This window comes from Lepisma saccharinum, chromosome 9 (assembly GCF_977018435.1).
Source record: "Lepisma saccharinum chromosome 9, izLepSacc3.1, whole genome shotgun sequence".
Lineage (NCBI taxonomy): Eukaryota > Metazoa > Arthropoda > Insecta > Zygentoma > Lepismatidae > Lepisma > Lepisma saccharinum.
The window spans coordinates 28,807,193-28,825,426 of NC_139237.1; the positions used below are offsets into that span (position 1 = coordinate 28,807,193).

The 18,234-nt window shown below is 38.0% G+C and overlaps 1 non-coding gene across 1 annotated transcript; it reads right to left on the reverse strand.

Annotated features, from left to right (window-relative positions):
- Positions 1 to 16,601: 16,601 nt before the first annotated feature.
- On the reverse strand, positions 16,602 to 16,674 carry TRNAG-ACC (transfer RNA glycine (anticodon ACC)). Its single transcript has one exon. It is a non-coding gene; the product is annotated as a tRNA-Gly (tRNA).
- Between the last annotated feature and the right edge of the window lie 1,560 nt (positions 16,675 to 18,234).

Here is an 18,234-nt window from a genome sequence, read left to right on the forward strand (position 1 = left end):
ATACCCATACTTTCATTTGTTCTTTGGTCAGCACGACGAACCTTCGTTTATGAATACGTCACAGATAGCGTTGCACGAACACCTAGATTCCTCCCTCGACCAAATCATAGAGTTAGCAACTGCAATCACGGCAAATCCAATAAATTCACGTCCTTTATCCCCAATTCCCTCCCCTCCACTAACACGGTTATAGTCTGCTAATAGAAATTACCCTCAATTTGTCCTTGGACTAGCAACACCCGACAGAAACCGACCCCAACCCTTAGCAAGTACCCCAGCTCCCGTTTCAACTCCCTCTAACACTGTTAATAATTCCGGTAACGTAACTGTAGAAATTTCGACCACTAACATGGCCACCCCCATCCCAGCTGAGTTGTACCCGGCACCATTTAGCGGAAATGACCCTAAGGACATTGACTCATTTTTCCTTAAGTTTCAAAATGTAGCACACGCCGCAGGATGGACGGAAGCTAAGAGTAAAGAGATGTTACCTTTATTTTTGACGGACACCGCTTTAACTTATTTTCATGACATACAGAAAATACCCAATTTTGTAGACTTGACACATACCCATATCAAAGACGAGCTAAGTACGCTATTCAAGGGATCGTACCTATCAGCGGATCCTGTACAGATAATACTTGCAAATAAACAAATGATAACCGAACCCATTCACACCTACGTTATTGCTAAAAAGGCTTTAGTCCAGCAATACTTCCCGAACGCCACTGAAGAACAAACTCTCTCTTATATCATCAAGGGACTGCGAGCCAAATACATTGGCTGTTTAACCAATAAACACTTTGCCAAAACAGAAGAATTAATTGCCCACCTACAGAATTTCGAACGCCAGCAGTCATTAATTAATTCACGTATGTTGGAGGAGAAATTGGAAATAGATCAGGCAATTGCACAGTCACGCTTACCCCAGACATTCACCCCGTCACCACTTCACAGCTGTTCGCATGCACAGGTCTACTCCCCCCTCCCAAGTAATCCATTGAACCCGAGTCAGCAGTTTGTACCATACAACCAGTATCCATCTCCTTTTCTCCCACCATCGACTCATCAAGTCCAAAGTCTACAATCCAATCCCGCTCCCAATAACTCCCACGCAATGTATCAAGGAATGTATCATGTACCGAGTTCTGATAGTGCCCGCTGCGCGGCGACACCAGCCGTAGCCACAGTGGAACACGCTCAAAATGCCGCCTCTGGTGATGAAATAAACGAACTTTCGTCACAAATGTCGAATATTGCCCTATATTCGCATGAACAGATGTCGAATACTGCCTCTCCATTTAATTTTTGCTCAAATGTGTTGGAATTGGCGAAAACGGCTAATCAAAACTCACATGACATGAATAGAGGTTTCAACAAGGGGAATAATAACTCCTCTTCTTACAGGAATAATAATAATCATAGAGCTAATCACAGTTGTAATTATAGGTCGAACTCTCGAGGCCAATTCAGAGGTAATAGTAACAAGAGGTTTCAACGTCGAGATCAGGGTAATCGCGACGAAGCAAAAACATCAGCCTGTAAGTTCTGTGGTCGTTATAATCACGAGAGCGACAACTGCTTTTACAAGCCACAACGAGACAGTGGTTTAAACTAAAATCATCTTCGACTTGCAGGAACGAAATCGAAGATAATAGCAGATTAGATAAAGTTCCTATAATTGAGAGAAATGGATAATACTTTATCAATAGTAGCATACAAGGCAAACAAGTAGATTTACTTATTGACGTGGGTTCCCAAATCTCAATTTATCCTTCCCACCTTCTGCCTACTGAAAGAAAAACATAAAAGGTACAATCCACAATCCAAGGTGTGTCCGGATCGAAACTGAGTGTGTCTGAAATTGTCGTTCTTCCTATCATAATTGGAAAGCGTAAATATTCGCACCCATTTAGAATAGTAGATTCAACTAACGTCCCTCCCCTTTTAGTATATGACTTTTTACGAACGCAGAGGTGCGAAATGTCGTTAAAAGACAACACAATAACTCTTTATCATTTAGGACGTAGTCCAAATTATAGTATTTTAAGATCAAAGTACAAGACTCACCAGCTGTCACATGACATATTCACTCAAATTGAAAATGCAAATGTGTATGAGGGAAAAGCTACCCTTTCAAACACAGTTCAGTTAAGTCCACGAACAGAAACTTATATCAATTTGAACATTACCACTACGACACCTCACACCCCTAAGCCTGTACTTTTTACTCCATCTGCTTCCCTTATGACCCAGCATGCAGTAGTCCTTCCCAATGATACAGTAAACACTCAGTCACCTGTAATTCCCAAAGACAACCCTATAGAAAAGACTAATCTTGACAAGAAAGATGATGATGATGATGATGACTTATTCTTTCATCAAGTATTTCATGCACAAGCAGCAGATTTTGATATTAGTTCAGAACAACGTAAAGACCCCTATTTCAGAGACATTATTGACTTATTAGAAAACAAAGACAAACCTAGTAATCCTAAACTAGAAAAGCTTTCGTATTCTTATGTACTCAAAAATGGAGTCTTATACAGGACTAATAAAATCAAAACTGGTAATCGGGATAGACTTTGTATTCCCCATGCATTAAGAAATCAAGTTTTCGACCTTATTCATGCACACAAAATGAACGGAAGTCACCAAGGTGCTCAGAAGACATATAATTTAATGCTTATGCGTTACTTTTTCCCTAATATGAAGAAATTTGTGTACGATAAGGTTCGACATTGCATCCCTTGTCAGATTTCAAAGAAACCACAAGGTTCTAAACCGCATACGCTGCAAACATTTCAACCAGCCCAAATTCCTTTCCAACGAATTCATATTGACGTATGTGGTCCTTTAGTCTCTTCTAAAACGCACAAATACAAATATTTCCTATCAGTAGTTGATAGTTGTACTAGGTACGTCATTACAGTTCCTTTGGCAAATCACGATGCACAAAACATAGCAACAGCCCTAGTTGAGAAAGTCTTTTTAGTCCATGGCATCCCGGAAACGATCTATTTAGATCGTTCAACACCCAATTCAAGTTTACTCTTACGAGAGTTAGCTAATATTACAGGCGTACAACTAAAATATGTAGATACTTGTGCCCATTTCACGAATGGATTAGTTGAAAGTTCATTTAGTTACTTAAAGAAAGTTATGAGAGTCTTTGTGTTAGAAAAGAAGGCTTCATGGTGTGACTATTTAACTAGCGCAGCGTTCAGCCACAACGTTACAATCCTTTCTGGATCCCTCCAGAGCCCGTATTTTACTTTGTTTGGCTACAACCCAAGGATCTTAGCTGACGCAGTCCTTCCTTCGAACCCCGACAATGTTTCCCAGACGAACGCACAGAGACTTGAACTCCTGACTTCCATACGTAAGACCGCACATGATAACTTAAACAAGCGTTACGAACAGCAGAAAAAGTACGCAGACCGCACTTCTAGACAAATACAGTACTCACCAGGACAACATGTATGGATTCTAGATGCCACTCCAACTCCAGTCGTGTCAAAAGCCTTTGCGTCCTCTTATAAGTATAAAGGAACTATTCTTCGCAAAGTTAACGAGAATTCCTACGAAGTAACTTTCATCGGCGGCAGGAGTAAACAAAAGACTGACACTATTACTATCTCTAGACTCAAAGCCCGCTACGTCTAGTGCCATGAAAACCCCACTAACATTCATTAATAATCCACTCCGTTATCACTCTCTTTAGCCTCCTCGCTCCGTACATTGCACATGCTAACATCCCATGATCCAGCATTTTCTCACGCTCATCGACCCCTTTTTTTTATCCACTTCCCGTGCTCGCACTGCATTTCTGCGTTAGAACGAACTCCTTTTTATTTTTAACAAGATCAGGATTACGGAATGCTATCTCAATCGTCGGAACATTTATAATACATCTCTTGCCTAATAATTAATTTTTACTGATATTTTAATGTTATTTTATAATTTGCGATTAAACGCATGGTAATAGTCAGAACATATCACTTAGCTGATTTGACTAATAAGTACTTAGTGTGTTTATGATCCTAACTAGCAAATATTTTTTTTCCCCATTTGCTGGTACATATACGCTCAAATGAAGAAAAAAGTACAAAGAAATAAAGAAAGAAAGAACTAAGATAGAACAAGATCAACGATTTAAAGAACAAATGAACTGCGTAGAACTTACTTGAACTTTTGGCTTTTTGGCCATAGCAATTTTTTTTTATTTACGCTCAGGTGTAACGCGAACTGCTTCTTTGAAAGCTGCAATGCACTGAGTATGTTAATAAAGCATATAATAAATATAGGCAAATGTTCCCACTCTCTCCTTAAATTTTATAGTTTAAATATTGATAGCATACAACATGGTATAGCTCATATCCCATGCAATTAAAACCTACTCTATTTTTCAATGAACTATTACACAAATCTATTACTTACTCTTTTTCACTTCTTTTTCAATTTTTTTTTATTAGCAGCGAATCGAAGGCGCTTAAACCTTTGTCCACAATACACGTAAAATTCTTGCAATTGCTTTTATAAACGACATTTACACATATTACAGAAGGAAATGTCTCGTAATCACTTAGTTCGTTCTATTATCGCTGAATTCTCCTTTCTTTTCTTATTTCATTCCCGGCTAAGCCGACTATTCAAATTTCCCCCCCCCCCGTTGCGCCCCGGCAAACTTTCCTTACAACATGGAATTATTCCACCTACTCCCCCCCCGTTGCCCCGGCGAACTTTTCTTCAGGTAAACCTGTTAATCATAAACAGGCCCCCTTAAAAACTCTACGTCATATAAGTAATAACGCCCCTTCGCCGTCATTCAAATTAGAAATTACCTCCCCTCACCCCCAAACTAATTCACCAGTTTTATCTGAAAGTCCTTTTTCAATTGATTTTATAACCCGTCATCATTTATTGTAACTCTGCTCCACTACCTTTTGCGTTTTCCTCATTTTTCCCTTTTGCGCTTGTTTCAGTCTCATCGCCACGGATGTTACCGGACCCATGACGACCACCGGCTTGTACCATCGAGCGACAGACCTAGGCTCATCGCAGAGACCGACGACGATCTTGTGGAGTTCCAGCACCAAAAAGGACCCGTTCCCGTCTGGACCCCATGGCTGATTTTTCCCATCTCCCAGACCGCGATCCAGATGTGGAGCGCTTTACTCAGGACGTTTCTTGCCCCGAAGCGCCATCGCAAACTTGACATCCAGACTCAACTTCCCTGACGTCACGGCGACCTACATCGCCAAGGCCCCTCCCACTGAGAGCATCGTGCTCTTGTTTCCTGACGTCATATGATGCATATGTTATTTTTCATCGGCTCTTAGTGTTCCGGTGCTCAGCTACTTCAACTACCGTAAGGCACACGCTATTAGTACACACGCATGTCCTTTACAGTGCCAAAGTCTGTGCCCATGGGTGCTACCCATAGTGGATTAGAGATACGTCTCTTTCTTTTGTGTTTTTTTATCGTCAGCCGCACAGAGCGCCCAGCCTATGGCGACATGAAGTCTACAGCGTTGCCATGGTAACTTACCTCAAGGCTCCGCCCAGCATCGTGTGTTATGCCGAGTGTACTTTGAACTCAGCAAACAGTAAATAAAACCACGTGCGTTTTACGGCATTTCTTCACGCTGTGCTGACATGCGTTTTTTTTATTATCGTGCTGTCATCATTCAATCAAAACTAGTTCAGTGTCACACTTATGTAATTATTTTTATACCCATGCCTCAGAACTTAGTTATTGTGCTCGTACTTTTTGAGTTTATAAGAGGCTATGACCTACAATTTAATTTTTTTTTCTCTACGTATTTTGATATTTTTCTCAACGGTGATTGGTGCTACGATATTTATGATGATATGACTCTTCTGATGATTTCAATTTTTTTTTTATGGTGATGTGAATCTTCTGGTGATTGACTTGCTGTATTGGTTTTCTACGAGTTTGATATGTTAATAAATAATATTTTTTAAATATAACCTACTCCGGAGGAAGGTAGTCGACCATCACAGATTGGCTCGATTATCTCAACAAGGGGAATGTAGAGATATGGAGATTATTATACCGAGAAAACATCGTCATGTTAAAATTCACACTTGTTTATTTCCTGAACTTGTCCGACCAGCGAGTGATCCCAAGAATGCGCTAACTTGTAACTTCCGTTAAACAAGGAACTGGAAGGCAAACGCGTGGATCTAGACAAGATCCATCGTGTTCGAAAGGTTTAACAACATTTCGACGCCTGAGATTATAAAAGCAAGCTCCTACACGGAGCTCGCGCTTTATTAGAACTTGACACTCATCGACGCTACATGGATAATTATTCTAATACTTTACAACACATTACACTGCTGAACTACGACGATGGAACACGGAGTTACCGCTGCCTAGCATGCTAGAAGTCGCAAGGAATCGCTCGGTTTGGTGAGCTGAGGGTCGCTGGATAGAACCTTGGCAACTGTCACGATTCGGTCTGCGAGAAGCATTAGGACAAGACATCAAACACATCTACCAGATATGAACAAGCGTGAATAACCTTTTACACCAACTTTCCATATCTCTACCCTCCTAACGGAGCAGGTTCAGCCAACAGATATTATTAAGCTCTACCTAAATGTTTAAATGAAACTTCCCTGTGTCCTCAGATCCCAGGTAAAACGGGATTATAACAATATATATATATATATATATATATATATATATATATATATAAAAAATTTTAAGTTACGGAGTATATATTTCACATATTTAGACTTGAAATATATCTAGAAAAGCAGAGTCGAAAATGTTATGAGATGCCAACTCTTCATTTATCAGAGGCGTATGTAGCTTTTTATGATAAATTATACTATAATTTTCAAATTCATCATTTTATATTTAAAACAAAATTTCTTTATATAAAGCTTAAGTTACTAATTGTTATAATAACTTATTTTTCTCTATTGTTGTTATAGTACGAGAGGGTAAAATTTGTATGAAAATTTCAAACTCAAATTTACCTAATGAACTTCAAAATATCTTACTTTGCAATAATCTTCTGTATGTCAGATAGATATTTTTACAAAGCACACTAACAACCCAAACAGGTTAAGGTAATTCTGTCCTATTTTTCACTCAGCTTCCTTTTCTTTCTACAAAAAAATCTAAAGTGTGAAAATTTGGTCAGGGTGTTTGTAAGTAGGTATAGTTTTAATGAGATTTGCATCAACGAATATTAAATTTTTTCACGTCTAAGCAGAAAAATCCACTAAGAATTCCCGCAACCACATGTATTGTGCAAAAAAGTTATCCATACGTAATTCATTTTTCACAACAGCCATAAACTTTTGCTAGCAGCACAACTAGGTATTAGAAGAATTGGTATACAATTTTCATAATGATGTACACAAGTGATAAGTTAGTTGTAATTTATTTTTGGTTATTGTATGTTACTATTAAAATATCTTAAAATTTTATTTTTAGCGATTCTACTTAAACCGTATTTCAGGAATCTGGACCGTGCTAAATTTGTTAGAACCTACCTCAGAATTTGTGTCCCTAATTTAAAATTTTTAGAACCCATTTTACGATTTTTAGAACCTATTGTAAACTTTTGGGACCTATTTTTGGAACTTCAAGAACAATTTTTAGGACCTAAAAATCCAAGATCAAATCATTAGCAACAAATCTAAAATTTCTAAACTTTTATAAGGAATATAGGATATCATTAGCCAACAAAATGTAAGCCGGGGTTTGATAATAGATGATATAATCTAATTGAAATGAGAAATCCGGCTGCACCCAGGTGGTTAAATAAATCAGATGATACAAATTTAAGCAATTTTAGTAGCATAAACAGAAAAGTTAACAGCATGTTCAGACGTAAACCAAAGGTTACTTGAAAAGCAACATTAACGAAATTGAAACAATCAACCTCCAAAAAATACAATATGTGTATCACTGATTTACATGAAAGTGTAAATTTATTTAGAAAGGTATGGCAAACAAAGGTAAATTTGACAAAATATAAAAACTGAATTTTGGATAATCATATAAATATTACAAATTGATGGACGAACTACTTGAATGACCATTTAATTTTTCATGTAGGAGCTAAATCAGTAGTAAGTGAAGAGCACATAGCAGAAACTTTAGTTCCAGAACCTAATTCGACTGAGATAAAGATGCTATTAAAAGGCAAATTAATATCAAAGCATCTGGCATTGATTTAATAACAGCTGTGTTAATTAAGTATGGTGGTAATTTATTAATACGTTAAATTCATAATTAAATTTGTTTAATATGGATTAAAGAAGAAATTCCACATCAGTAGAAATAATCCATCATTGTTCCTGTATTTAAAAGAATATCTGATGTAACGAACTGCAATAATTACCGTTGAATATCTCTCCTCAATATACTATAAAATATTATCCATATATATATAAAAAAATCAAATATAGATCAAACGTTTCACGTGAGACAGACACTTGAAAAAAAGTTGGAATATAGTTAAAATGTCCATTAGGTATTATTGATTTTTATAAGGCATACGACTCGATTAGAATAGATAAATTATGTATTCGTGATATACTAATCTTGTTTGGAATACCTAAGAAGCTTGTTAATATAATAAATGTATACCATTATGAAACGGAAATTTAAATTGGTGTCTGACAAATTTACGATTGACGACGGGTTTAAAAGAGGAGATGCATTATCTCCATTGCTCTTTAATTTTTCTATAGATAATGCCGTTAGTAAGCGGATGGTAGACGGAGTATGTCTCTTGGCTCCTCAAGTTTAGCGTGTGTATTGTAATGTTTTTTGACTTTCAACGTTATGAAACTGTGATGTTACACCATGGCTCGTCATTGTGGACTAGGGATCCTGTGATCACCAACTGGGTACTTGGTTACAGAAGTTACTTTCTTCCAGCAATTCAAATCGTTCCCGAGCTATCCGCAGCCATATCCGGCCGCCTTTACAACTGGACCCGCAACCTCGAGGTAAGTCCACAAGCCAACTACCGTCACTTCCTGTGCCTCGCGCTCCTCTGTGGTGACGTTCATCTGAATCTTGGGCCGCTTCTACCGAAAGCTACCTCCCTCTCAGTTTATTACCAAAATATTCAAAGCATAAAAAATAAACTCACCTAATGCACTATTCATCTAACAGAACTGTTGAGCTATGATTGTTTGGTGTTTACGGAGACCTGGCTGAACGACGCTGTTTAAGACAATGAATTGCCTTTTGCGAATCACTTCAATATTTTTCGAAATGATCGGTTTGTTGGAAGGGGAGGGGTGTGATGGTGTGCGTAAATGTGAAGTGGAAATACAAAATTCGAAAGGATCTCAACCGTTATTGTGAAATCTTGTGGGTTGAAGTTAACATCGAAAAAGGTAGGAAAATTTTAATTGGCTCGTATTATCGACCGAACAAAAACTCTTCCTTGCAAATTGTAGAAGCCTGCAAGAATTCAGTCTTGGCAGCCGTAATGTGGTGACATAATGCTTTTTGGTGACTTTAACCTTTACATCCCACGTCTGGTACTGAAAACTGCCCGGCTGACCAATGGTTCATGGACACATTCGTGAATGGTATTGGATTGAAGCAATTCAACATGCACAAGACACGCGGTGATAGCAACTTAGACTAAGTCCTGGCAACACTGCCTGATCCAGACATAACCCCGGAAAGAAGCATTTTTACCATCGGACCACGACTCACTAGATGCCCTTGTGTACCTGCCCCCAGTGGAGAAGAGAACGTCTCGGCCGCAAAAGCAGGCTCATCGGCTGTGGCGGAATGCACCCTGGGAGCATAATTTCGGAGCTCTTAACTTCTACCCTTGGTGTCTGGTGCAGGATGATGACGTCAACAAATCAGTGGAGATATTTGTGGACATACTACACGCCGTGATTAATGACTTCGTGCCGACCTGGAAATCGAAATCGACAAAATATCTGGTGTGGTTTGACAATTAAGTTCGCCTTGTGATAAAAAAAAGGAAGCCGGGTATCTGTGGGAAAAAAAGCCCCAATGTCCATAGACACATAACTTTCTGTAGCATTAGACGTCACTCCAAGTATTTACTTAAGAAAAAATATAATGACTACGTAGACAATGTAACAGCACAGTGCCTTACCAATCCAACGAAATACTTTACATTCTTAAATTCAAGAAAGCAAACATCATGCGTCCCCATGGAAATGAAGTACAAATCGGAAACAGCCTGTGGAGATAAAAGAGTGCACTTATTCAACAATTTCTTTAACGGAAAGTTCACCTCGCATGATACAACCAACCCACTCCCCGACGTGCAGTCGGTCTGTTCACACTCCCTCTCCGCTATCAAAAGCTATTCTCAGGAAGTTAAATCGCTCCTTGCCGTATTACCCATACACTACTCTTTAGGGCCAGATGAAATTCCCACGATTTTTCTCCGTAACAATGCTGACATCTTGGCTCATTCTCCCTCTCTCTCTCTCTCTCTCTCTCTCTCTCGCTAAATAGGTGCTTCTCTGAAGGTGTGTTTCCTCAGATGTCCAAGAAAGCCAACGTTGTACCCATTCACAAAGCTGGAGATGAAAATAGTGCTACTTCATACATACCAATATCACTCCTATCACGTCTGTCTATAATATGTGAATAAAGCATTAAGGACAGATTATTCAGATTTACATCTCCGCATATCACTATTGCGCAACACGGATTTCTTCCAGGGAGCTCTAGCTTGACTAATCTTTCAGTTCTCCTTTCACATACCGCTAGGGCTATTTCCAAACATTCCAAGCTAGATACGATATACTTGGATATTTCAAAAGCCTTTGACAAAATAAACCATGTTCTTCTTATTCACAAATTACGATCTAGATTTAACATACATGGCAAATTTCTCTCCTTAATCCAGGATTATGTACACTCACAGACACAGCGTGTCACCCTTTCAGGCGCCTCTTCTGATTTTCTTCCTGTCTTGTCTGGGGTGCCACAAGGGAGCGTCTTGGGCCCTCTCCTGTTCATCTATACATGGACGATCTCCCTCAAAGACATTCCTCACTTCCTGTCAATATACTCATGTTTGCTGACGACTATAAACTTGTCAAAGAAATCTCAACCCTACAAGATGCTGTGATTCTCCAGAATGCTCTTTCCAAACTAGTCACATGGTGTAAACAGTGGAATCTACAACTTAACCCGCAGAAATGTTCCTCCCTCACAGTCTCTTTAAAAAGAACAAGATACATTCTCACTATGTTCTTGAAAACAATTATATTACTACAGTTGTAACCCAAAAAGATGTAGGTGTTATCATAGATGAAAAACTGAACTTTAAGGAACACATCGCAGCTACAACTAAAAGTGCAATGCGCCTCTTAGGCCTCTCTACAGATTCACTGAAATTGATATGCCAACTTCTCTTAGCCTGTTTTTCAAGTTATTCATTTCTCCGACTCTCGAATACTGCTGCTCTCCAGTCTGGGCCATGGCTTTCAATACAGATCTTTCTAGCATGGATTCCGTCCTAAGCTTCTTTGCCGCCATTGTTCGCCATAGAATTCCTTCTCTGCGGCATCTTCAGAAACCTGACATCCTGACTACTTTGAATATTTAATTACTGCATATCCGACGCGATGTGGCAGATGTGATTTTTTTCTATAAAATCATCAATGGAGAACTAAGATCTGAATTTATACTTACAGAATTCCATTTCAGAGTTCCCTCTCGATCGACCCGAAACAATGAATTGTTTACAGCGCTCCCTGTTTCACAAGCTGCCCCAGTTTTATAATAAACTACCCGCAAACATGGACATTTTTGCCCCTGAAAGTATTTTTCGGTCTTCTCTAAGAATGAATATGTAAATCTCTTGTTTGTTTTCTTGTTTATGTCTTACATGTTTATATCTAACCTTTGTTTTCTTTTTACCTAAAACCATCTTGACTTGTTCTTGTTGATTTATTAAAGTTTCAGTTTAAAATGATCTTATAAGTGCTATATCTGAAACTTGAAATAAATACCCGTGCGTCCATTTCGATCTTCAGCCGAGAAATCGGGAGAAGCGTGGCGGGCGGAGCTAACGGAGATGCCGACATTTGCGGCCTGTAATGCCCGCTTCTTTTTATGGACATATGCAGACATTTATATAAATATTGCAAAACGAGCACTAACCTGTGTTATAATTTATCATCTGTAATTCATCCAAGTTCTGTCCTTATATACACAAAAAATACGCTTTAGAAACGATGTTAAGAGCCACAGATAATAGAACATTTTAATCATAGTTTTGACCAGTAACGTCCTGCTTAAGTTTATATCCTTGAAAGAGTTTTGTGGCAATGGGAATCGTTTGGAGGTTTCGAATGTGCAACACTGTATCAAGATTACGCTGCAGACGAAACCGTAAAAAGTGAATGGTTTTCGTGAGCTTCCTTGCAATCCGAAATGTCCGAGCTCGAGTTTCTTGTTCCTTCGCGACTATATAAAGACATATAGTGGGGAGCAGATGTAGTCCAAGAGCGTGTTAATTTCGTACTGTGTGCACGAGTGTTATTCTTGGTTACTTGCAGTTACTTGTTTGTGTTATTGCAGTGTGTATGTGTGTTGTGTCAGTGAGACGATTGGAATGTCAGCCGCAAGGTTCACGTTAGAACAAGATTTTTTTATGTATGATACGTACGTGAAAACAGACTCGTGTCGAGACGTGTGTAGGCAATTTGTACATAAATTCCCAGGCGTTTCAACTCCACACAGAAATACGGTTAGACATCGTGTCCTTAAATTACGAGAAACTGGATCGTTAAATTTTAAAACACCTAAGCAAAAACAACGGATTCTAACCGAAGCAAAACTCGATGATATTGGTGCAGCGTTAGAACGTTCTCCAAACAAGCCTCTACGCCGTGTTTCACAGGAGATGGACGTGTCAAAATCATCAGCACATACAGCCACTAAGCTACTAAAATTAAAACCGTACTCTTATAACACAGGTTAGTGCTCGTTTTGCAATATTTATATAAATGTCTGCATATGTAAATAAAAATAAGAGGGCATTACAGGCCGCAAATGTCGGCATCTCCGTCAGCGCCGCCCGCCACGCTTCTCCCGATCTCTCGGCTGAAGATAGAAACGGACGCACTATATATATATATATATATATATATATATATATATATATATAAATAAGTAGTAAAACTAACAATGTACTAAAATTTAACTTTTTAGTCAGTTGTAAACATATGTAGATGATATAGACTTACTTGGGGAGATATAAATTGAATTAAGAAATATGCTAATATATTTTGTTAAACAGCTAAAATGATAAGTTTGAAAGTTAGCAAAGAGAAAACTTAATAAATGCTTAGAAGCCGAAACCAAGTGTTAGTTTATAATCAAAATGTATTTGTTGATAACATGTTGCTTCAGTCAGTACTTCTGAGTATTATTAACAAATGACAATTACATTAAAGACTAAGTAAAACGATTTCTTAATTCAGGGAATGCATGTTACTGTTCTCTTCATACACTTTTATCATCTCGTATAATATCTTAGAAACTAAAAATTTAAATATGCAATACAGTAATTTTCCTGTAGTATTATGTGGATATGAAACTTTGTCCAATTTAAGGAGGAACGTAGATTAAGAGTGTTTTTACACATTCAAGATAGCGCCGAGTGCAGGTTGTGCGAAATATGTAGCTCCGCTCTTTATCTGTTTTGCGTTGGTATTTGTGAGAATTTGCATAGTGAAAATATGTTGTCTGCCTTGTGAAACTGCAGTTAACGATGGGAATATGTTTGCCGATCAGTTCTATGACAAATACTTGAGAACTCTGAGTGCTTTTCCAACGGTTTGTACTCTTTGAGGGGTGAGCGCGTACAAGGAAGCTTCGAGGAAAGCCTCGCCCGGGACCTCCGCCAGAACGTGCGTGCTCCAGCACCTCTTCCTCCTGCTGTTGCTGCACAGATACGTCGAACTCCAGCCTGGACCAGGGACGTCTACAACGTTCATTATTCCATAGGTTACGAACCAATTCAATATCATCTCAAACCAAATAGATATTTTCAGTTCATATTCGTCTTTCATCACCAACTCTGAAAAAAATGTACATAAGTAATGCATTGTGAAAGTAATCTGTTTACCTTGGTACTGTCTTGGCTTGCTTATGTATATAGTTATGTATATATTTTATTTATTTTATTTTATTTTATCTTGTTTCTTATGTTTTTTTAACACTACGGCATTGTTTTACTGGTGTGTCTTTCCTGTTTAAAATGGCTTCTGATGTACTGGAAATTGCAATAAATATAAATAAATATTAATGCTCCCTAGAAAAATATTTTTACCTAAATGTGACCAAGAGAGAGCTGAGTGTAGAAGGTTATGTAATTTTTAATTGCATAATATTTGTTCAGATATTATTGTAATAATTAAATCAAGAAGACTTAGGTGTGCAGGGTTTTTAGGATTCTTGTTGGAAAACCTGATGGCAAGAGTCCAATAGGAATACCAAGCCGAAGATGGAGCTATAACATTGAGATTGAGATGAACCCAAATTAAATCGGCAAGGAAGAAAAAGATTGGATAGGATAGGGAGAGATGGAAAGCTTGTATTCCTGCAGCGATGAACCTTCGGGTTTAAGAAAACTAGATAGTAAGTAAGTAAGTAAGGAAAAAAATAACCATGATATTTAAAAATGTGTGTGTTTTTTTTAGTAGTAAGTATTCATTAAATACTGTATCAGTAGTATACCCTAGGTTACATTTTAACATGTGGAAAGGAGATTTTGAATTTGCAGATGCCTGTGGCTCTCTGCCTGGTTCATTTACCTTGTCGTTGCTATTATAATCGCAGTTTCAACTTGGGAGAACGCGAATGCAAACCAAATTGCAACATCGATAATCTTTCTATCAGTTGCAATCTGTCAAATAGCATCTATTAACGATACCGAGGGTGAAATGGTCATATCAAAGTAAATATATAAATGTTTTATATTTTTCCAAAAATTGCCATTTGTAATGGGCATTAAAATTCCAAGCTCGCATAGGCATAGGTATGCAGATAATTGAATTAAATATAACATATTCGTAGATAAGGACTCAAATTCACCCACGTTTATTTTCGAATATTCTTGTTGTCGGTGAAATGAAAGTTTCTTGCTACCTATTGATTAGGATGATGATATAATGAAATGAATGAACAGACACTTGCAAGAAATATCTCCAAGAAGAACATACCCGTATCGGAGTTTATTTTCGAGTCACGTTTTAAACCTAGGACCCCTGACACGGTAAGGTGTCGTTTTAACCAGTTCGATACGGAAATCAGTTTGAGAATGTTGAGCGCCCCCACTAAATGTTTTGTACCTTAGCCTCATGTGATCGATATCACATGGATTGCTTCCGTCATGTGACATTGTATGTGTAATCAATACGTAATAATTCAATCGCAATCAGGATTGCGTTTGATATCATATTTTGTTTTTTAATTTGAGGTTGAGAAATAGGCCTTTTTCTATTTTCCCGCCAAAATTATCGGTTTACAAACGGGCGCTTTATGATATATTTTTGTTTTCAAGATTTTATGTGACGATATAAAGGTATGGTTAAAATATTACGTGTGTGTGTGCTATACCCCGGCCATCTTTAATAGAGGACGAAGCCTTCATTTTGGCAACCCTGTAAACCGTGACATCATGCAGCCGATGTATCACGGAAGAAACATTAGAGAATTAACGTCCAAAAGTAAAAAAGAAAAGTAATCATTTTATGTAGCCTATTCATCCCGTAATAACTTCATTCGCTCAAATTGTATTTCCTAGAGTATTGAAAGTTATTTTTCCTAAGTAAAGCAATATGTTATCAAGTTGTTAAAATATAAATAACATATTTTGAGCAGCATATCAGCATTTCACGGATCATTCCGTACGTTTCACATGTAGTGAATCATCGATTATAATAAATATCCCATATTGATGTCATTAATATTCTTAATTATCATGTGCAAAATAAAGTAGCGACGTTGAAGAGCTACAACCATGACATAGAGGACTGAAACATGTTTACGCAAGAAGCAAATTCCACGCTGACGCTGAGAAAAGTTGTGTGCATGAGGCACCACACGCTAAGCTTTTACTTGTATTAAGTACAAGGATTAAACTAGAACACTCAAACAAGAATTAGGGAAACAATACAAACTCAAACAAACCTCTAAGAGCATAAAATTTCTTAAACTAAAAAAAAACAACTGTAGAACACAAAATCATTTATTCCTTCACTGTAAAATATCTCCGCAAGAGAAAAACAAAGGAAATGTAACACTTTTTAATTTCTAAACCATGCAAAATTATCAACTTTCCTGCAGAGACTAGATAGTCACCAGCAAAAAAAAAGGTAAAGTGTTCCCCTGTGCATAGCACCACGCCGTTAGGCGTATAGGGGGTGTGGGGGTAACGCCCCACACTTTCTTCATCCGGTCGTGAGTGAGGGTGATGTGATCAGCATCACGCCCCTGACCGCCTTTACCCCCCAGGTACCCATGTTATTCGACGCTGGGTAGGCGCCGGGGCCGCTTCCACCGTTAGAAAAGTTCCCGGATTTGAACCGGCCGGGGATCGAACCCGGGACCTTGAGCATGGTAGTCAGACGCTTTACCGACTGAGCCACCGAGTCACCAGCACTCGGCATTATTTTAGCTTTGTACACTTCTGTTCACAGAAAGTGGCACACTCGTTTGAGTTCCAGATTCGGGTCTGGCAGTACAGCCGAAGTAAGAGTTCGGAAACCAGCAGTGTTGCTTACTATCAAACATTTTAACCACATGCAGGGAATTTTGTGTCTCTCAGACTCAAAGAAAATGTCTAACGGAAAGATTGCAGTGTAAATATTAATTAACTGGACTTTACACATTTATATTTAAAGTAATGTAAATGCGAAAAATTCTGGAAAAATATATTGTAAAAAAACGCATTTTTGACGTTCGTGGAGAATTGGTTATCACAATACGTTAGATTGCAAGGGCCACGGGTTCGAATTTGGCCTGAGAATGGGTGTCTTACGAGTTTCTCTTCATCGTTCCGAGCAGACGAAAATCGAAGAAAAGCAACACTAAGTAACGAAAAAAAAATAGCAATTCGAATAAGCAACTCGGAAATAGTGCTGTTGTAATTCCTGAAAATGATGCAAGAAACAACTTATGTTTTCGTTCGGGAAAAGTATTATCCTAGCCCGGGACAAGGCTTGAAGAATATATAAACTCCTTTCCCATCCACTTTGGCAAACATAATTTCAAAGTCGGCACTGAATATGCGATGGGAAAAATAATAGAAATCCGAAGCAAGAATTGTATATGTCACAGCCAGGGAAGCACATGAGAGGAGGTACCCCTCCCACACAAACACTCACACATCAATAATCCAGGCTATTAACAATAAGTCAATGGTTGTCCTCTCATTTAACTTTAACAGTAAATGGAATGTTTGTAAAATGAAAAAATGTCGGACTTTCCTTTTATTACACGTGCACGTGCAAAAAAAAAAAAATTGTGACCCGTAAAATATCATTCCATCTGAATGAATTTCTCAGTAGATACCCGAATATTGACTCTTCTTTTTTAAATAAATGGTTTAAAAATAATACATTGGATGTATCATTTGTTAATAAGGTACCTCATCGCATAGCAGAATCCGCTATGTTGATGCAAGCTAGAACACGATTATAAATTAGGGTTGGAACGCTCACCTTCGACAAAAGCACGACTTCTCAACGTTTTCCTTCATTTTCATGCACAGGTTTGACTTGTATTCTGTCAGCAATGTGCACAGCACACAAACACTATCTGATGAAGCGTATTGGTTTCAAATGAATATAATTAATGAGAAGCTACATGAAAAGTTTCAAGCTGCACAGGAAAAGATGTAACCTGAAAGCTTGGTTGTTTCACCGTGATTTGTGGGCATGTCGGTTAAAGGTCAGCTTTGTAATCTCAAATCCTAGGTTCGATTCTCCTAATGATCTTTTATTTACCAAGTTGAAACACATTTTTTATTTCATTGTCTATGTATTTCAGTGTTTTATAGTGTGATGCGAACCACTATGTGCCTTGACCAAATATCGAACAAGAGACCTCCTTATTACAAGTCGTTATTATATTGTTGCGTTATATTTTGTTATTGTTCCTGTGGCAAGATGAAAATAAATATATTACACCCACATATCTTCTGACAGTCGAGA